We start from the raw sequence: 22,653 nt of genomic DNA on the forward strand, positions 1-22,653 counted from the left end.
TCCATGTCTTATTGGTATAGGCTCTCTCCACATACATGGCTTTTAACCTCCCTTTATCCACCCCACCCCCCCGTTGCGCAAAATGGCATCCACTCCAGACAGTGTACAAAATCTATAAACTTATTACAAAACACATAACCACAGCTTAAGCTTAAGTTTGCTGGGTCACATCCCATAGCGCCCTCCTGCAGTATTTATTACTCACTCTCTCTCACGTCTAATTTCTTCCCCTCCACCCCTCAAAAATAAGTTTTTCCACAAAGATGACGACACCAAATTGGTTAGTAAGATCATTTTAAGTTACAATCCAACATGAGGTATTATGAGGTGCCTCTGAAAAGTCATGCATGGTACAGAACCATTTCCTCAAAGAAATTTATCGTAAGGCACTTTTATATCAGCTCCCTTTGTGCAACTGCAGAAGTCTATTAATTTTGAGTGCTCCTTACACTGTTTTGCAGGTGTTAAAATAAAGAGAGAGAACTTAAACCAAAGGTAGTGGTCTAATTTGGCACCGAGACTGCACAGCAGTGCAGTTCTCCTGACACTGCCCATAGAGTTTGTCTTCCTTCTACTCGTGCATAAGTCTGGGGGCATCATCCTGGCAAACAGTTTGTTTTCACAGTCTGTCCATTGCTTTTTAAAGAGAGTGCTCATCTGCCTTTTGGAGACACACATCACAATAAACACCCTTCAAAATAAGGGACCGCCTGAATAAGTACTCATGCAATTACTAAACTACATCTGCAGACCCCATTCCAAGCTCATCATATTAACTAGAGAAATACACAAAATTACCACTCTTCCTCAGCTGCACTGTCTTTAAATAGTCCATACTCCCGATGGCCACAACTCATCTTGCATTAATTAACCCTTTTCCCACGTTGGCAAAACAACACTCTCTCTCTTCCTCGATCACAGGCCCAGGGATTGTACAGAAATGAGGAAGAACATAAAAGCACCTTACCATCTTCTACAAGATCATTACCTACAACGTGGTAAGATTTTTTGGCTCCCGAGGACAGCGTTATAGAGAGGGAGAGGTGTAATGGCCACATGCTTCTCCATACCAATGGCAGCTCTTGTGTAGGTGTTTCACTGCTGCAGCTTCAGCAAGAGCTCTGCACAGATTTATAGGAAAGTGGCTTTTAACATCCATAGGTTATGCCAGCACCCCAGTCATTTCAGGTCTGCAGCACTATCCTGTCCCACTGGTCAAGGCTAGTTGGCAGAGTCCAAAAGCAGTGCTCCACCAGAAACCATCAAGGAGAACTATCTGTTCAGTTTCATGCTTCTCCTCAGAGACCATTATCTCCCTAGTCTTGAAGTCACAAACCTAAAATGTAGATATGCTCGCAGCAACCCTGTTTACATTCACCACCATGGAGATCATAACACGCAGTACTTCCTCCATGCTTTTGGACAGCACTTTGAAAATAGCTTGCAAAACAAGATGGATGATAGGATAAAAGGAGAGGAATCACGGGAATTATTTAGTTTCACCCCAACACCCAGAATTCCATTTCCTCTCAGAAGGAATCCCACAATGCGCAGTATGCCCAGAATACAGCAGTGGACCAGTGCATCACAGGATGTCTGACCAGAAGGCTAAGTGATATTTTTGAAACATCCCTAGGCTATCTGGCAGCAATGATGCGAGGTAAAACTATATTACCCACAAGATAATTCTGTGTGTATGCACTGCTCACAGAGCACTTGTGGATCACATAAGAGATACACAAACCTGCACCAAGTTTCAAGCGTAGACATGCCCTAATTGCAAGGCACCTCGTTCATCTTGCCAGACTTAGCACCTCCCCTCTGGCAGTGGCAGGCCTGGGGTAAATCAACCCCACTCTGGGAAGCGTTTGCCGTCCCCCTTCTGTGCTCCTTTGTAGGCCCCAGGGTCAGCCTAAGGGGTGATCCCTCACCACACAAAAAAGGAAACCATCTCATAAACACAAAACCCCAGAGGAGGGTTTTTTAAAGGCCTCAGGCAGCCCTTAATTGTATTCAGGTGTCCCTAACTGACCTGAGGTAATCCCTTCTTAGCTTGTGGGAAAAAGGGCCTAACATTCTAGGGCTAATATATCGGCCTTCCAGGACCCTCCTGCAGCCATCCAGCCTCACTTTGTCACAATATAGTTAAACTTTCCCTTTAACTACAGCACTTAGCGCTTGCCAGCTCAAAGTCAAGTATTCCAAAGTTGGAAAATGCCAAAAATTTTGTTGCCTGTAGGGCATTAATTTGGCTTCTTGTGCACACAAAAAATGATACCATTTTTAACTACATAGTCACATACTGTTTTTTCCACTGGACTCCTGACTTATTTGATGCACAGAATGCTCATCTCATTTGTTCTAGAAGTTGGAACATGTATAAAGAACACAACAGGGGAATAAATGAAGAAAAAGGACAGTCTTGCGGTTAAAGCTGGTGACTACCACACAGGAAAGCTCAGTCTTAATCCCTGACTCTGCCAATCTTCTGATGTGATGTTGACCAAGTTACTTCCTGCAGCCCCCATTGGCCTAGAACAGCAAACCGCAGCCAGTGGGAGCTGCAACTGGCCGAACCTGCGGACACTGCAGGTAAACAAACCAACCCAGCGCGTCAGCGGATTTCCCTGACGGGTCGCGTGCCAAAGGTTGCTGATCCTTGTAATAGAGAATAACAGTTATTTCACCTGGCCCCTGCAAATGGCACCAACATTTATAATGGAAATACTGACACCACCTTTAATATCATCAACACTTCTACAGTAACTGAAATCTCCTATGTGTGTTCATGTTTTGATATGGCAGTGTGGTATTTTATATACTCCACTTACTCTTCTGTAAGCTTTGGAAAAATGTTAATTACATTATGCTCTAACTAGGTTTAGGCACCACAGCCAGAAACAGAATAAGAATCCAATTTATGATTATGAAAATAGTTTCTGACACAGTAAAAGTCCACCAAGAAAGGGTTTGTTTTTTAAATTTCATGTACCTACCTCCATCCCATAAAAGTTATTTGCCAAGTGTCTGAACTAAGCTAAAACAATGAAAACATTACCATCAGAGGGGATGAGCTGATTGGGAGTGGTGAAGGAATCTGTAGACCTGATCAGAATTTATATTATCAGTTGATCCAAATATTTTGTTGGATAGGATATTAAATTTTAGCACAACTGAAGCCTTAGATATGAAGAGTGTCCAAAAGTCAAAGTCAGCATGTGTTACTTATCTATCTCTCAGGAGACAATAATATAAGCTAAAAGATTCAAACAGCAATATGAAATGATCCTAATACACTAAAAAAAAAAAAAAAAAAAAAAAAAAAAATAAAAAAAAACAGCTCATAGAACACTATAGGTTTTATTTATAAAAAAAAAATTTCCCCTCTCACCCCTATGGGTGGTATGTGTCTTCCTCAACCTCGGGTCCCCTACCAGAGGCCTGGGAGTTTGAGGGTTCTGCGCAGATATCTTAGGCTTCCTTAGCACTGCACTCTTCTGGACAGAGAGCTCTGATGTTGTTACCTGGTCTGTTTGGAGCCCTCACTCAGCTTAGGAGTCCAACACCCCAAGTGCTCCTACCACCACTGGACCACTTTGGCCTTCACTTTCCACATCCTCTCTAGTTCTTGTGCTCTGCAATGAAGGGTGGCAGTGAAGTTTCAGCTTCAGGTGTGGGCTGCACATCCACTTGTTCTTCCAGGTCTTCTGGAGGCTGGATGTAATGTTGAGTTGGTCTATCTCAAGCTGTGAGAGAGCTTCCTCATTACTATGTTGAAGCGTTGTGGTAACTAGCTGTTTCTCAGTAGTGTGGATGTAGGTCTTTTGTCCATTCATAGTCCCTCATACGTTTCATATATCCCCTCTCATTAGTCTACTGTTGTAGTAGCATTCATCACATTCCAGGTTCTCTTGTCTCGTCCATGAATGGGTTTTTCCAGTAGCCCACTTATCGTCAGTTGTCCTGGTCCCTCAACATCTGGCGCGGAACCTTGTTAATCCGGGCGACGTCGAGCCGGCATGACTCTCCTAGTTCGTGTCACTCTCATATTTGAGGTAGGCAGGGTGAAAGCGTGTTAGGGGGTCTTTTGGCCCAAGGGCCCGCTACTGGAATTGAGTACCAACCGGGATTGGAACCCCGGTCTCTTATTCAAAGGGCTGGTCTTCCGTCAGGCAAAAGGGCGGCTCTCTTACCACTACCACTATCCAGTCGCTTTTATATCTATTATATATTCATTCAACCTCAGTTATTTGGTTAACCGATTTCCGTTTTGGGCTAGAGATTTCTGCCTAATATATATGGCATATTCAAGTAATATCCAGAATTCCCTCATTAGTTTAGCATTTGGAAAAACTGAGAAAGAATTCCCAAATATATTTTGTATCAAATAAACAGATACAGATAAATCACTGTCGCTTTGAAGTATTTTAGAATTAGTTTAATCTTCAGCTTTTCCATTGTAAGAAAAGTATCTGAACATTTTCATGTCAAAAAGTCTGATCACAGATAAGTCAAAGGTAATATACAGGTGCTATTAAACCTCACCCAGGATAAGCCAATAAAGTATTTAACCAAACAGCAGATCAAATTGATTTTTATTTATATAAATAATAATATATAATACCAAAAAAAAAAAAAAAAAGACATAAGGAACCTAGAAATGAGTTACCAAGACAACCAATTTTAACCTGAACTAAAATTACTGATTTGAATTAAACTGAATTTGTGCTTATTTCATCTTTAGAATACATCAGCTTCTACCAGTGTAATTACAGCCCCGAAAATTTGCAGATATCCACTTTATATCTGAGGATATGTATGGACCATGTTTGCGGATCAGATGCGGATACAAATTTTGAATCTGAACAGGGCTGTAAGTATAATCCATTACCTACTGTTTCTGCTAATAAAAGTCTGCCTGGAGGGGATTAAATGAAACTGTATCCTCCACTCCATCTGGGTGCCCAAAGTTAATCCGTACAGCACTTGGGGGACGTTTTAATGAAGAGAAAGGTAAAAGCATACAAACTGCCAACCAAGATGAATCCTCTTTGTAATACAACCACCTCTGCAATTTGTATCCTCTTAGCCCAGTGAAAATGAGAATTAATCAAACCCTAAATTTATTAATTGAGACCTATTTGGTTCATCTCACCTCTAAAATTAATTGCTGTATACATAACAGTAACTTGATGATAAAGTCATTACAGAGATGTTGTGATTATCCTTAAAAACATTTCAAATCTAGCAAATTCAGAGTTACTCTTAAATCAAATACATTAATACACTCCAACACCCTAACTCTGCCCTGTAGCAACATCATTAAATAAACACACAATTTTGGTTAGTGCATAACTGTGCTTGTAGTTCTAGATTAAATGTAACTGATTTTTAAAAACACATTAGACATTTTTCATTTTTTTCCCTCATGGTATCACTACAAAATGCTTGATCATCCATAGTCGTATTAGCCTTACAGGAGTAACAGTAATAAAAAAAAAATTCAAATCCATATGGTATAAAGACAAACAGAAAATAGATACGCTGGAAAAAGCAGATGCTATTTTATATTGCAGTTCTGGTCACAAAAGTATTTGAAAACAAAACAACTGTTGCACCAAATAAATTTCTATTAATCTTCTAGAAAAAGTAATCTAGGCTATGAGTTTTCAGTTCAACTCTAAACAGATCAAAATATGTGCCCATAATAGTAATGCTGACAGAACGATCTAGCTAAAGTGGTATAAATTGGCATCCCTGTAATGGAGAAAGAGTTGAATTATTTAAAAGTTTTCCTGCAGTTTTCTTCTGAGTCAGCACAACCAGTAATTCAGACCAACCAACTGATCTAGCAAAAGAATGATTTGGCTGTTTGCCATGCTCTACCCTGGTTTAATATGATATTGATTAAAGCGTGAATTATGTGCACTGCTAAGGATCTTTTTTTAAAGTTTACTTATGCATTGATGTTTTTATAAAAAGATTGAGAGTGGTTGTATGAAGTGAAAAATGTTCAGGAACTTTAGTGCTGAAAAGACATTTATGAGTCTTTATGAATGAAAGCCATGGCTCTAAAGTATATTTTTTAATTAATTTTAACTTATTTATTTTATTGAAGTTGACATATAGTAAGAAACACTACAGAAAAACATATGAAAGGCACATAAATATACATAAAATACATATACATCCAAACCTGCAGAAAGAATAGGATCACCTGAAAGAGGGGCAGTTCACTTCTTCATACGACAAAAGTAACGACTGCTGCATATATATTATTTTTAAAACTCCCAATAGGAATTCAATCACTTAGACAAGTTACAACATAGTCTGTGGAGCATCTTAAACATTCTTAATTATGCAATAACCAGTTTAGGGGAGAAGTTTGTTTCCAACGAAAAAGTGATTGGCTTATGTCATTTAATATAAAGGTTGATACACTAACTAGGATAAATATCTACAGAGAATAATTTTGGATTATGCAGGTTCTTCGCATTGTAATCTGTTTAATAGTATCTTCTTTTAGTTTTTCTATGTAGAAATACTTAAAATATCTATACATTTTGCAAGTTAAGAGCCAATATTTTACCTCTGCCATTCCTTATCTAAGTGATGTTTGAAAGATGACTTAGGTTTGCATGCTGCTAATGACTATAGATTTCAGCAGCAGATTAGTTTTCCTGAGTCTGTGCATATGCTACAATGAAAATTTAAAATGTTATGCCTGACACATGAAATGAAAGGGGCTTATATGAAGGAAATCTCCACGATGTTCCCCTCGCTGAGCTTCTTCTGATCTTTCCGTCAGGGAGGAAGGGAGGCAGGTGAACAGTACAACCCATATGTAGATCCTGTCCTTATCCCTCCTCACTGGCTCTGTGCTCCTAACAACTCCATCCTGACTCCCGAGTTGCATGGCTCCAGTGGAGCTGCCCTACCAAGGATTCCTTCTGCATGCAGATGCTTTAAGAACCTCTGTGACATTTTGGAGATGAACCCAGACCAGTGAGAGGTTACGTCAACACCTGCCCTATTATCCTTGGTGCATTAAATGCTCTGCTGGTGTGTTTCAGAGCCCAGACACCAAAAGCCAGCACACAACCATGCAGTTCCTTGAGTGTCTGTGTGATGTGCAGTCTGTGTTCAGCACTCTGACCCTGGCAGCCTGCCTACAACACAACAGCCCCACACTGGTCTCCACCAATCTCAGTTACTACTTGCAGGGTGACAGCAACACACTCCCAGGCGTGAACTTTCCCAAAACCATCTGCCCTGAAGTATTCAGCCCTTTCCTGGACTACTCAGAGAAGTAATAAGGCTCATTGCTACTTTTACTGGCATTAACAATCACTTCAATTCAAACATGTCACTGGGTTGGTTTCAATTAAAAGTAAAACAAGTTTATTGACAAAAAGATAGGTTTTAAGTGAATTCAAGTACAAGGAATAGAGACAAAAATGGTTACAAACAGAAACAAATAAAAATACTCTTAATCAGTGGTTAACATTTAACTCAACAAGCTACAGCCTTAGCTCAGGGCAGATTTCTTATGAATCTTCCTACTTTCCAGACATGGGTGACTTTCTCTCAGTCAGAACCTTCCACAAAAGTACAAAGTGATGGTTTCCCTTGTTGTCCTATGTGAAAGATGCAAAAATGGCTCTCTGTTTCCCCTTATATCTCTCAGAGTCCATTGATCCCGATTAAAGAGGCAGGATGACCATGCTGTTCTTCCCTTCCAGTGGGCTTCCCATTCCCCGGCTGATTCACATGCAAATAAGACATCCATTGTTTTGATTTCATTATGCTTACTTTACACAATGGAGACAGGTAGACAGCTCCCTTCCCTCTTGTCTGGGGGAAAACCTGTTCATCTCTGTGTTTGGTCACAGACTTAAAAGCGTAATATCAGTAAGTATTCATTATTTCCAATAGAGTGTTAACACACACATTTCACAATATCAATCATCAGCGTGTCACCAACTTTCATAAATGACCTTACTCAATACACTCTGTATACAATATGATATTATAATAGGTTGATTGAACTCATGTTTTGAGGTTTGAATCCCTTGTCTTTATAGATCAATAAACCATGCAAATGTATTCTTAGGCAGAGTTCTCTCTCTCCTGCTGGGAAGAAATGCCATGGAGTCTGATGAAGACTTCATGCTAGTTTCTCCCCTGCTGGCGATAGCTAAGTTGTTACTGCCTCCCCTTGCTATCTTGATAGCTTTTATGTAAATCATAGAATCACATGACCTCTCGAGGTCCCCTCCAGTCATCTAGTCCAGTCACCTGCACTCATGGCAGGACTAAGCATTATGTAGACCATTTTTGACAGGTGTTTGCCTAATCTGTTCTTAAAAATCTCCAATGATGGACATTCCACAACTTCCCTAGGCAATTCATTCCAGTGCTTAACCACCCTGACAGTTAGGAAGTTTTTCCTAATGTCCAATCTAAACTGTCCTTGCTGCAATTTAAAACCACTGCTTCTTGTCCTATCCTCAGAGGTTAAGAACAACAACTCTCCTCCTCCTTGTAACAACCTTTCATGTACTTGAAAACAGTTATGTCCCCCCTCAGTCTTCTCTTCTCCAGACTAAATAAATGCAATTTTTTCAATCTTCCCTTATATGCCATATTTTCTAGACCTTTAATCATTTTTGTTGCTCTTCTCTGGATTTTCTCCAATTTGCTTACATCTTTCCTGAAATGTGGTGCCCAGAACTGGACACAATACTCCAGTTGAGGCCTAATCACCATGGAGTAGAACGGAAGAATTACTTCTTGTGTCTTGCTTACACTACTCCTGCTAATACATCCCAGAATGACATTCGCTTTTTTTGCAACAGCATTACGCTGTTGACTCATATTTGGCTTGTGGTCCACTATGACCCCAGATCCCTTTCCACAGTACTCCTTCCTAGGCAGCCATTTCCCATTTTGTATGTGTGCAACTGATTGTTCTTTCTGAAGTGGAGCACTTTGCATCTGTCCTTATTAAATTTCATCCCATCTACTGCAGACCATTTCTCCAGATCATTCTGAATTTTAATCCTACCCTCCAAAGCACTTGCAACCCCTCCCTGCTTGGTATAGTCTACAAACTAAGTGTACTCTCTATGTTATTATCTAAATCACTGATGAAGATATTGAACAGAACCACACCCAGAACTGATCCCTGTGGGACTCCACTCATGATGCCCTTCCAGCATGACTGTGAACCAGATAACTACTCTCCAGGAACAGTTTTCAAACCAGTTTTGCACCGTCCTTATAGTAGCTCCATCTAGGATGTATTTCCCTAGTTTTTTTTATGAGAAAGTCATGTGAGACAGTATCAAAAGCCTTACTAAAGTCAAGATATAGCATGTCTGCTGCTTCCCCCCCTCCACAAGGCTTGTTACCCTGTCAAAGAAAGCTATTAGATTGGTTTGACAAGATTTCTTCTTGACAAATACATGCTGACTGCTACTTATCACCTTATTATCTTCTAGATCTTTGCAAATTGATTGCTTAATTATTTGCTCCATTATCTTTCGTGGCACAGAATATACCTTCATTGTCGCTGCCCAACAAACAAGCTGGTCAGACAAATAAGTATACATTCCTTTGTCTAGGGCAGACTGGACTTATGTATTGCTTGCCAAACATATCTGAAGAACATAATTCCAGCACAGGAGTTCTCAAACTTCATTGCACCATGACCTCTTCTGACAACAAAATTAATACAGGACCCTAGAAGCTGGGACCGAAGCTGAGTCTGCCTAAGCCCCACCAACCCCAGGTGTGCGGGGGCCAAAGCTGAAGCCCAAGAGCTTCAGCCCCAGGTAGGGGGCCTGTAACCTCAGGGCTGAAGCCCTCAGGCTTGGGCTTTGGCCCCAGGCCCCAGCAAATCTAAGCCAGCCCTGGCGATCCCATTAAAACAGGGTCGCGACTCACTTTGGCGTCCTGACCCACAGTTTGAGAACCGCTGTTCTAGCATATACCACATAACTCACTGTACTTGCCCTGTGCATACGCCACACAAAAATACTAATGATCAGTGAGTTATCAGTTTTCCAAAGCATCTTACATTACACTTTTCAGATGCAGAATATGACAACTGTGTGTTAGGTGTCGGGAGCATGTCAGGCCTGACAAAAGTTGCTGACACAGCATAGTGAACCACAAATGGGTCTCTGTGTCATCACTTTCCTTAAAGGGCAATTTTTCCAGGCTGTATTATCTTTTGGGGGGTACACTCAAAAAGGACAACAGGGAAAATACATGCATCCTCTCCCAGTCCACCCTACTCAACACAGGGCTGCCTGCTCTTCACTCCAAGCACAACCTGCCCAGGCCCTGCTCCCTCTACCTTCCAGACACAGAGTTCCATTCACACACAGTACCTTCATCTGGGGTTCCTGGGGGAATACTCTGGTCTACTGTAGTTAGTTGGGATCCCAGATTTTCTCACATAACTTGTCTGTTAGACTATTAGCTTAACTCAATTGCAGGCTCCTTCACAAAATAGATAATGTTGCTTCAACCCCTCCCCCTTCACCTCACAATTTTCTCAATGCACTTTTAGCATACTGCTCGGGTGGTAACTGGCAAGAAGATCAGGAATGTAACAGAAGGAAAAGTTTGGAGGGAGTCTCTGGTAGGAATGAAGACGTGATTGAAGGAAGGATAAAAGTGGAATGTTTCATCTCTCACGGGTACACAGATAGTTTAACACTGAAAAGAAAAAAGGACTGAAGATGTCATCTTCATTTCTCTAGATTTTAGGAATAGATGGGGGGGGGTCATCTTAGGTTTTCCCCTCTCCCTCTCACCATACGCTTAGACTACAATGAAACCCTCTCACTCTTTTCTCTTCAGTAGTTAAAAAAATCCATTCTTTCCTTCCCATCTTAACATCCAATCACTCTTCCATGCCCTAATCTTGTCCTCTTCATGTGTTTGTGTGACTAATTAAGCCTTTCTTCCATCCATCCAAAACATGCCTGCCAAAATCTTTTCTTATCCATCATTTTGACTATATCAGCTCCCTTCTGAAATCCTTAACTGGTTCCCTAAAGGAGTACATACTAAAGCTATGTCTACACTACCGCGGGTAAGTCGACCTACACTACGCAACTCCACCTACATGAACAACATCGCTGGAGTCAACGTACCTTAGCTTGAGTTACCATAGGGAGAAAAATCTCTCGTCGACTTACCTTACTCTACCCCCAATGAGAAGAGTACAGGGGTAGACTGGAGAGCGATCTGCAGTCGATTTGGCGGGTTTTTACCAGACCCGCTAAATCGACCACTGAGGGATCGATCTCAGAGCGTCAATCCCTGACACAGTGTAGATCCACCCTAAGTCCTAACTTCTTGTCCTTTCTGTCAAGGCTCTACATCACACAGTCTGACAGCATTCTCTCTGGACCCTGCCACTCCATGAGTGACACCAGTTACAACATCCCTTTCATTGTCTACTCTTACAAATACCTCTGAGCTTTCTTCCATGAGATACCTCATGCTTGGAATCCACTCAAATTCATTTGCCAAGCTACGTCCCTTTTTATTAAAAAAAAATATATATTTTTTAATTTTTAAATTGTGGAACCATGAAGATGTTCCTTACTGAATAGTTGCATAATCTTATTATTGTCACCATTCTCCTTCCTCATTCTTCTACTATAAGTTTCTGAAATTCTCTTGCTGTCACATCATATTCAGACCACGTACTTTTCTGTGCATATTCTACATGTTTATTTTTGTGAGCCATACAGTACATTTTAGCGAGCTGCAAAAATAAAGGGCTCTTTTTGTTTGTTTTGCACACAAAACATGCTGAATTATTTCACTGGCCTACCCTTAAAATGAACAAAATTAAAGCTTCTAACAATATCATGAACAATATGTGGACCAACAATTTCTGACAGGAAACAAAGGAAGCAAAAAATTTTTAGCTTTTTAACACTTGTAAATTTACTACGAAACAAAAAGGAAAATATTTAGCAAAAGATTTTAAACAATTAGGTAAAACCAATGTTTTAAAAAGGAGATTAGCCAACTAACTGCTGTCAGGTGCAACAGTGTGATTTATAATACAATGGTTCTCAAACTTTTGTAGTGGTGAACCCTTTCACACAGCAAGCCTCTCTGAGTGCGACCACCCATATAAGTTAAAAACATTTTTTTATATTTAACACTATTATAAATGCTGGAGGTGAAGCGAGGTTTGGGGTGGAGGCTGACAGCTCACAATCCCCAGGTAATAACTGAAGTGTAGTTACTACACTGGGGTTCTCAAACTGGGGGTCTTGAAGTTAAGCCAGATGTACACCAAAAGCCAAATCTGGCCTAGAGAAATTATGTACTCATTAAATGTAAATTATTTATTAGATGAACTATTTGAACAAAGGAAAGTGGTGCTAATGATTCAATGTCAGCATAAAGTCATTGCCTAATTTGCGAATATTCAAATGATAATTTAGCAGTAACAGATTAGTATGCTTGTCTGTTACCCAAAGGTCATAGCTACACTCTAGAAAAGTAGCTATGTTTATTATAAAATGTCTCTACAGTATCTAGAATTCGTAACAGAGTCAGGGACTTTACTACATGTGCTGTACAGAGAAACTGTACAAGGCCAACAAAATAGTGGGCAGGGTGTTGGAAATAATTTCAGCATCCAAACCCCTACCTCATACTATTGTAGAAATAAGCCATTTTCAGATCTTACCCGCCCACTTAGTTTCACAGATTCTTTTGTACTAGTTCACAAACCACAATATGAACAGAGTATTATAAATTAAGAAGCTAAAAACTTACTAAATCTTACTAAAAGTATCATAAACAAGCTAGTCCCACAATACTAGTCACCAGTGTATGCACTATAACTCAAAGTTTGTCTGCCAGCTGAAACAGGAGACATGAAGTATACATATCTATTTCAACCATGACAGCTGCTCTAGTTGCAGTTCCTTGCCTGAGTGAATACAGCAAGAAATTTATGTCTACCTTACAATCAAAGACCACAGCATGGCTGCAGGTGGCCCAGGACAGCTGACTCGGGCTTGCAAAGCTCGGACTGCAGGCTTATAAACTGCAGTGTAGACGTTCTAACTTAGGCTCAAGTCCAGGCTCTGAGACCTGGTGAAGGGGGTGGATAGGGCCAGTGCAAAGATGTTTTGCGCCCTAGGTGAAACTTCCACCTTGCACTCCCTGCCGTGCCCCTGCCCTGAGGCGCCCTCCCCTGCAGCAGCTCTCCCCTTCCGCCATGAGGTGCCCCCCTTGCGGCCACTCCCCACCCTGAGGCACCCCGTCCCCCGCCCCAGCTCACTCCTGCTCCATGCATGAGCACCCCGTCGCTGCTTCACTTCTCCCGCCTCCCAGGCTTGCGGTGCCTAAGCTGATTGGCACCGCAGGCCGGGGAGGCAGGAGAAGTGAAGTAGCCACACTGTGCTTGGGGAGGAGGTGGAGCAGGGGTGAGCTGGGGCGGGGAGTTCCCTGCGTGCCGCTCCCCCCTTACTTGCTGCAGGCGGCCCTCCCCACGCTCCCCTGCCCCAGCCCCCTCCACCTAAATGCCAGCAGCGACCGGGGCGGCCAAAGATCTGGCTGCTGCGGTTGCTGCCAAAGAAAATGGGGCCCCCAAATCCTAGTCCCCTAGGCGACCGCCTAGGTCGCCTAAATGGTTGCACTGGCCCTGGGGGGTGGATTTCAGAGCCCAGGCTCCAGACCAAGCTGGAACATCTTCACTGCTATTTTTAATCACACAACCCACCCACTCCAAGCTCTAGTCAACTGTCCCAGACTCTCAAGACTCAGTGCCACAGGGTTTTTTTATTCTAATATAGATGCAAGAGAAGAGCTTTAAGAACATCCAAACATAAGAAACTAACACTGTGAGGGTATCTAGAACAACTTCCTTAAATAGCTGCTTTTGCTCTTAATCTGATTGCCAATTAAAATATTACTTATATACAGAAGGTCTGCTCATTATCAGAGTATTTACTTTGCACTGGTAGTTCCAATATTCTGAAGGTTCACCAGTTTAACCAAGGATATCACACACCGCAAAAAAAGTATGCCTGCTACAATTTTCAGTTTTATTTAATTTATTACTATATTGCCACTATGTATCAATTCCATCTCAGAAGAATGAATAAAAATTAAATTAAAATTTCTATTAGAGAATGGCAAGACGATTAACCCTAGAATAAGCAACATCCTTGTCTTCAAATAAACATAAAGAGTCTTAGTGATATATTCAAAACAAATTTTACATTTAAAGGAAAATATATTTATGTTTGGTCTTGAGTACAGATTCTGCCTTAACAGATAAGATCACTGGAAAAGCGTAACAGGTGAATCTGTGATAATATATTTAGTAAGTGTTTCTGCAAAAAAAAAAAAAATAAATAAAAAGCAAAGATTGCTAATAATCTTAAAACCTAATAACACTCATAAATAAGAGCTTCTGAATCTGTGCCTGCAAAACAAAAACAAAACAATACAATAAAAACACCACACATATTAACCCCTAGAAATGCAGACCAGGCTTTTTCAAATCAGCAGAGCCTACTTGTACATGAACAGGGTATCTTCTATCAAAAAACAATGGTCTAGTTTTGGCGCACTCTCTTTAAAGAAGCACTGCAGAAACCGTCCGATATCTCTCTTAGCAGAACAACATAATATTGTGAATAAAATCAGTCCACAACTAACAAAAGCACCAGAAAAAGGTTAACAGTAGTTGGTCAAACATTCCATATCAGGACCCCACGTTATTTAATATATTAAATGATGTTGGGTCCTAAATTAACCATAACCACTTAAGAAAGTAATCCAAGCATCCTCGTGGTCCTGGAGAGTTAAATGAAAATCTCTGCTGAATGTGCAAAGATAGTCAAAAAAAATAAGCAAAAACATTAGGATACATAAAGAATAGGATCAAAAAATACTGAAAACACTGTATAAACCTGTTGTTTGGTCCCGATCTAGAATATTGTGTTGAGTTCTGATAATCCCATCTGATAAAAAGATATAACAGAAATAAAAGGGGTGTACTGATATGCCATGAAAGTTAGTCAAATGAAGAGATTTCTGTATAAGAGATGGCAAAAACTGGGAATGGATAAGGAGAAGAGAAGAGAAGACTAAAATGGGATATTGAAGGGTATAAGTCAGGTGCCCCAATTTATAATTTACAGTCTCATAATACAAGAATAAGTGAACATTCAATGAGATTGAAAGGCAATAAATTTGAAACTGACAAATGCAAACACACAAACACGCTGTGGAACTCATTGTTATAATATACAGGCCAAAAGATCAGTAGGATTCATAAAAAGATTTGATGTTTATATGAATGGATCATATCACATTCAGATGTGTGTCAGAGAGAGGGGGAATAAATCTCATCTTAAGGGTTATCCCCCCACAAGTTCACTGACAACCAGGTTAAGGTTATTCAAGTGCATATACCACTAACATAACTACAAAAGAACCAGGAAAATACTAGTTAAATCTTCATCCAACCCTTTCAACCTACAATTACAATTTCTTTGTCTCCACACGCCCTCACCCACATCCCTATTCACAATACACATACAACCTTTCTCTACCTCCACACAAGATGTTCAACCTGTTATTCAATGTCATTAGAAACTGATGTTTTGTATTTGTTCATGAGACTGAGTTGGGGCTGGGTTGATGGTAAGTGCATACCGTGTAGATTCGTAGCGGATGGTTATCTGTTCATGTGTACTGTGCTGGACGATTGTGAATAGAACGAAATGTTAGATTTTAATGGAAATAGTTTTAATAGCATTTATAATTTTGGAAGACACTGTTTATAAGTTTGTGGTAGTGTTACGTAGACAAGACATAGTGTGGTGGCGGGTTTTTGTTTTTTTTCCAGTAGCTCATGTTTGCTGTCAGTCAGTCAAGCAAGGGGCAAGGATTTCAGACACAAGGAGACTGAGCAAAGATGTTGTGAAGGGATCACAAGGGAAAGGAAAGGGAGTGCAGTAAACAGCCTCTGCACTGAGACATTCATGTGGCAGCACCATGGGGAGCACTGCAGTGGTGCCTCAGCTCTTTGCAGTGCTGAGGGAGTTGAGTATCTGTATAGCAATCCCTCAGTGTAAAGGTACTAGGCTCCATCCCACCAGGACCCAGGTCCCCTGCCGAGTTGCAGACCTCCACGTTCTTCCCATATATAACCTCACTCCCCACTCATCTCTACCCTCAAACAAAGCTCAACTCTTCATGCCTCCAAGTTCCCTTTTAACCTGCCTACCTCTCTTCCATCTTTATTCACGTGCACTCAGACTCTGCTCACTTCTGTGGCACTCTATACTGCTTCCTGCCCAGCCTGCCTTCAACCTCTGTGAGGAACTGACCTGGTGAATCATGTTGGCAGCACCAGAAACCAGAAGTGACAGACAGAATTTGACATTTCTGTCTCATCTTGGCATTGCTCCATTAGATTGTCCAAAATAAAGAGACTGACTCAGTGTTTAATTTTAAGATTTCAGAAGCCTCCTCTGCCGAAAATGTTACCAGAATGCATGTAACAGAAATTTGGAGTTTGGCAAGACTGGTTGTTTAGCTAGAAGAACCCAAAGAAATATTTAGAAACTGAGCAACAGGGGAGCATTTTTAAAACATGCCCTCTGAATAGTAAAATTAATTGAAAGATTTATAGAAAATTCAAACATCTTGTGATGAATTATTGTGCCAAATGTGAAGATTAAACTCAACCAGAGCATAAAACAAAGGGTTTTTAATCCTATTTTACTTCCAAAATTTCAACATAATTTTATGGAGTTGCCACTAACACTGATAACAAACCCCCATGTTTTAGGGCAAAAGCCAGCCATAACTTTTCTTGTGCCTTCCTCTGAAACATCTCATAGTAATAGCAGTACTTGACAAAATACTGGACTAGATGGACTAGCCTGATCTAGTATAATAATTCTTAATATTTCAATAGAGACTGCTGTATTCAAACAAGTTTTTGGTTGTTTGTTTTTAAGAACAGATTATTTTCACTTCTTCCTTTGCTTGGTATTATAAAGGTTAATAAAACTGACAAATCTAAGAAAAAGAAAAATGAGCATCAGTTTCACTAAATATATAGGACCAGATAAAATGCTTACTAAGACAGTCAAAGCTGCAAGCAAGCTGTGCTCGTGTTCCTAAAAGGCTAGGAATCATTATCCAGCATAACTGTTGTTTCTCTTTCATTCTAGGTTAAGCATTTTGTTCTTAATGGGATTTATGCAGCCATTCATACAAGGCCCTTTCACACTGGCCAGGGAAATTCTATTAGCACCTTTCCAAGTAAGTCCATATTTAAGGCACACCCATCCACTTTAAGTCTAGTAAATTTTAAACAATGAATTACAAGGACTCCTGGTGTAGAACCCAAGCACTTCAATGAGTACCTCTCTAATTTCTGTGGTTTCACAGTCACATTTTAAAATGTTCTCTCTCCTGTTGCTGTGTGAAAGACAATAAAAACGGTACTGGCTTCCTGACTCTACAGAGGAAACAGTGAAATTGACTGTACAAATTGCTGGGAAAAAAGCACACAAAAACTTTGAGAAAAATATTCTTTTCTAGTCTATTTCAGTTATATTAAACATTGGTGTTAATACATAAAAAAAATTCAAATAGCAGTGAGGTTTTTAAGTTGATGTCCCTTTTAGGCAATATTTGCTAGAAAAGTAACACAAAGTCAGACAACCCCTCTTCTGCAAAAAAAAAAAAAAAAGAAAGAAAAGCAAACATCGCAGAGGCTCGGCTCCAGCGAAAAAGGAAAACTCAGCTAAATTCCCCTGATCTCTTCGTCCAGGGCAAAATAGTGAAGTTTGCCCTATGTCAGATCGAAAGAAGCAGGAGACTCAGCTACCCAGTTACCCCTGAATCTCTAGAGGGCAGGGCCATTCACACAGAAGCACTGTCTGTGCACTGCTCTGTTCTCTGGCCCCTGAGCAACATGACTTTTGAAACCACAGCTGACATACAGAAATCACCATTAAAGGAGAGGCTGGTCCACTCAGAGTAAGGCCTCAGAAAAGTTAATCAATACCTACTTTAATATGGGGGAAGGGTTTATGTACTAACGTACCCTCAAGTGTACCAGTTGTATCCCTCAAGCAACTAGAGTGGTTCTGTTTGCCAGGCTAACTCCCCTTGAACAAGTTCCCTATCAAAAAATGGATTTCCTGACTAATACTCAAATGAGAAAGGAAAGATTCAATGGTCATAGGCAATGGGCAGAGCCCTACCAAATTCACAGTCCATTTTGGTCAAATTCAGGGTTATAGGCTTTTTAAAATCCTAAGTTTCATGATTCCAGATATTTAAATCTGAAAATTCATGGTGATGTAGTTGTAGGGATCCTGACTCAAAAGGGGAGGGGTGGAGAGAATGTCACAAAAAGTTATATGGCGGGGCAGGGTTGCAGTACTGCCACTCTTACTTCTGCATTGCCTTCAGAGCTGGGCAGCCAGAGAGAAGCAGCTGTTCACTGGGCAGCCAACTCTGAAGGCATCACCCCACAAGCAGCAGTAAAGAAGTAAGGGTGGCAATACCACACCATGCCATTCTTACTTGTGTGCTGCCACAGAGCTGCCTTCAGAGCCGAGCCGCTGGAGAGCGGTGACTGCTGGCCAAGAGCCCAGCTCTGAATACAGAGCCACCACCAGCAGCAGCACAGAAGTAAGGATGCCATGGTATGGTATTACCACTCTTACCTCTGCACTGGTGCTGGCAAGACACTGCCTTCAGCGCTGGTCACCGGACCAACAGCTGGTGCTCTCCAGCCACCCAGTGCTGAAGGCAGCGCAAAAGTAAGGGTGGCAATACCGTGACTCCCCTAAAATAACCTTGCAACCCCTCTTTTGGGTCAGGGCCCCCAATTTGAGAAACGCTGGTCTCCCCTATGAACACTGTATAGTATAGGGTAAAAGCGCACACACACACACACACACACAAAAAAAACCAGATTTCACGGTCTGTGACGCATTTTCATGGCTGTGAATTTGGTGGGGCCCTAGGAATGGGCACATCTATGGCAAAGCAGCAGGGATCTGGTGTAGACATGATTTCAGGCAACCACTTTGATATACAAGATCAATAGTCCACACAGGAGGACACCATCTTAGATCATGAGTCAGAAATACTGCTCACTAGAGAAACTGAATTTAATGGCCAATCTTCCCACCTCTCTCAATTTCGCATTTGGAATAAAATTTTGAAACATGGAGGAAACTAACTTTCTAAGCAGAACAAGATAAGACTGCCCCAATTCATTCATTTTAAAATTTTAAAATGTTATTTTAATTGTTTTTAAAAAGACTTCAATCATGATACAACTCCATACATTTTAAAAGTACTTTAGCTTTTTAATATTAATAATTGAGACAAAAACTATGCAGATAAAGACCAATGGATTTCTTAATGATGTCCTAAAAAGGCACAAACCCATTTTTTTCTAACATATGCTGATTTTAGTAATGTTAAAAAAAATTGAAATGCAGGTCCTTGAGGATTATACATCGCAGATGCCAAGGTAGTGAAACTGACTTATTTAGAGGGGAAGTGATTTTTATTCAGATTATTAAATAAATGTTTAAAAAAAAAAAAAAAGGTTTAACAAAAGCCACACGAGAAAAGTTTGAGGATTCAATACCCATTCCTCTTCAGTTAAGGTCTTGGGATATAAGAGTCATCCAAGAAGTCCCCCAATAAACAAAAAAGTGAAAATTCAATATGATTGATATTTCTAAAGGAAAGACGTATGAGGAAGTATATCAAGCCTTCTTTATACAACTAAATAAAAGTGGAACAAGCCCAATTTTTCCCTTCCCTTCATCGGTCATCTTTAAAGACCCTATCAACGCTTTGTTGAAACTTTTTCCCTTCACAGTAGCATTACTCTTTAGAGGGAGGGCTATACAAATTTAATAGAAAAATACTTGACACTTACTAAGATCTGTAGAGATTTTATACAGGAAGGTGGTAGATTTTCTCACAGTGACTGGACAGGAAGAATTCTGAGTCTTCAATTATACGTATTTATTAGGTTCAGCAGTGTCATTTCAGAAAAAAAATCACAGGGGGAGGGGGAATTGTGTCAGCATATAGAATATTATATGTGATTATATAATACCCTGCAAAGTCCAGGGGGGGAGAGAGAGGGCAAGAAATGGAAGGCATCATGGAGGATATAGACCTATAAAAAGTCAGGGAGGGATGGAGGGAGCCTTACTCCATAACAAATTAAGTCCCTGATTAGGTCTTCAAATGTTAAATGGACAGGAAGAGCCCTATCTCCTTTTCTGCATACAGTAGTATTCTAGATAAGGGTAAACCACAGACTTCTAATGCCGTTTATATTTGATCCCATTTCTTATGCTCCTAAGATCTTCCCTTGTTTAGACTATAGCTGCAAAGGCCTTTACTGAGCTGTCCTCCAAGGATGCCTAGATATTTTTCCTGAGTTGATACTCAATTACTCATATACCTTATTAAGTTTTAAATTAAATTTTTCCCTTCACTGTGCATAACTTCACATTTGTCAACAATGCATTTCACGTACTATTGTCTTATCCATTCACTAGGTCAGACTAGTGTGGGACCATTAATGAAGGATTTCAGAGCTGCACAGTGCCAAAATTATGCACTCAGATGTGAATGCACAGCTCCTACTTTGGGGGGGCAGTGCGGGAGGGGGTCATTCACATACACACACATAAACACATATGGGCAGACCTTCACCTTGTGTGGTTTCCTATGTTTTTTTTCCCCTTTTCTGAAATACACTGTTAAATTTATAGTCAAGCTTCAGAATGGTTATTTTAGCTAAATCTCAAAATATTAACATTCTCAGACATAGTTATCACCAAGACTTTTTAAGCGGTACAGAATTTTTGTATTGTACGTATTAACAGCAGAAGTATTATATAGCCATCATGTGAAAATGAGTTCCTATTCATTGATTTCACAAGATGACCAAAGAATGTGATCAAGTATCAGAGGGGTAGCCGTGTTAGTCTGGATCTGTGAAAGCAGCAGAGAATCCTGTGGCACCTTATAGACTAACAGACATTTTGGAGCGTGAGCTTTCGTGGGTGAATACCCCTTCGTCAGACGAATTTCCACTACCTGCGTCTGACGAAGTGGGTATTCACCCACGAAAGCTCACGCTCCAAAACGTCTGTTAGTCTATAAGGTGCCACAGGATTCTCTGCTGCTTTCAAAGAATGTGATGTTACCATTAGTCTGTACAAGACAAACCCAGGACTGAAGTAGCAATGATGATAACAGATCAGAATCCAGGTGAAATTGGCAAAGCTCACTAAGTAGGCTTGTAGGCACCTGCCCATCCCCTTCCTGGCTCAGATCAGTGCCGTTAAACCTTCACTCTCATCAGCACAAAGAAAAATTAACTCATAAAAGTTTAATAAAGTAATTAAATGAGAAACAAAAATATTTTTTTAAGTTTCACATTTAAAGGACAAGGTTAGATAATGGGATATTTTAGAGTCACACACATTTTAACACCAAAGCTTTTGACCTTGAAAGGTTTATTCTTCAAAGAAATCCTGTTACCAAACTATCACAGAGAAACATGGTAGATAACAATCTAAAATGTCAAGGCCGGGCAAAAGTCAGGCTGATACAGGAAAGTGCTCCATATTAACTAATTTCAGTTCAGTATTTCCCGAAAGAAAGCCTTTTATAAAATGGAAGACTATCCATTCTTAGTAAAGCAATGGAGAAACTGACTGAACACGTTCAATTCACAGTATTATTCTACTAGCAAAGACAGATTATTTTGAACACTGACCAAAATGCATTAAAATTAAAAAAAAAAAAGACGTGTGCCAACTGTCAATCTTCTTACGCCATCTTCACAAGAAACTGCACATTTCTCTGTTATCCTATATCTGAGGATCACATAGCAGATTATAAAAAGAATGCTGGGAAGATTGAGCATTCTACACTGGCTTCTGAGTGGAAAGAAAGATACCAAGGTATTATGATTCTTCCAAAAACTGCTAAAAGCATACAGAAGAAAGGAATAAGTATTAGCACCTAATAAACCTGGGTAACACTTCAGAGAGCTCCTTCATGCTAATCTGCCACAATGACCAAAAGCCAATAGATGCAAGGGCTATATACTGTTTAAATCCCATGGCAAATTGTTCTGTGCATCTAATATTAAGCTTCCAAAAATTTAAAACAGAGCATTTTTTCAAAAATATTAGACTTTCATTTACTGTAGGAAAACGAAACCGATAACATTATGTATACTCAGATCTTGCAGTATTCCTCATCATCTTGTTTTACTATTCTATAAATGACAATGGTGAAAAAAATTCGTTTTGTTTCAAGCTCCAACAAATATGAAATAAGTCTATTTTCCCTAAAACAGGTAAATATTGTAGTTAAAATGCCCCTAATAGCATCGATGTTAGTAAAATAAAAGATGGCTGTGCCCAAAGACCCCATTAGCAAGCAGACATAGCTCTTGCTTGTGATTAAATCGTATTTTTAAAATTCTGGCATTACCTCACCAAGATGTTAAACATTTCATAGGAAAAACACACATCACGCCAAATTATTCTTAAAAAAAAAAGGGTGAGG

The 22,653-nt window shown here is 40.1% G+C and overlaps 1 protein-coding gene across 2 annotated transcripts in view; it reads right to left on the bottom strand.

Moving 5' to 3' along the window:
• The window catches only part of BMPR2 (bone morphogenetic protein receptor type 2), a 175,470-nt gene that overhangs the window by 151,388 nt on the left and 1,429 nt on the right, over positions 1-22,653 (bottom strand). The gene's annotated exons all lie outside the window — the stretch shown is intronic.

The sequence above is a fragment of the Chelonoidis abingdonii genome, chromosome 10 (assembly GCF_003597395.2).
Source record: "Chelonoidis abingdonii isolate Lonesome George chromosome 10, CheloAbing_2.0, whole genome shotgun sequence".
Classification (NCBI taxonomy): Eukaryota; Metazoa; Chordata; order Testudines; family Testudinidae; genus Chelonoidis; species Chelonoidis abingdonii.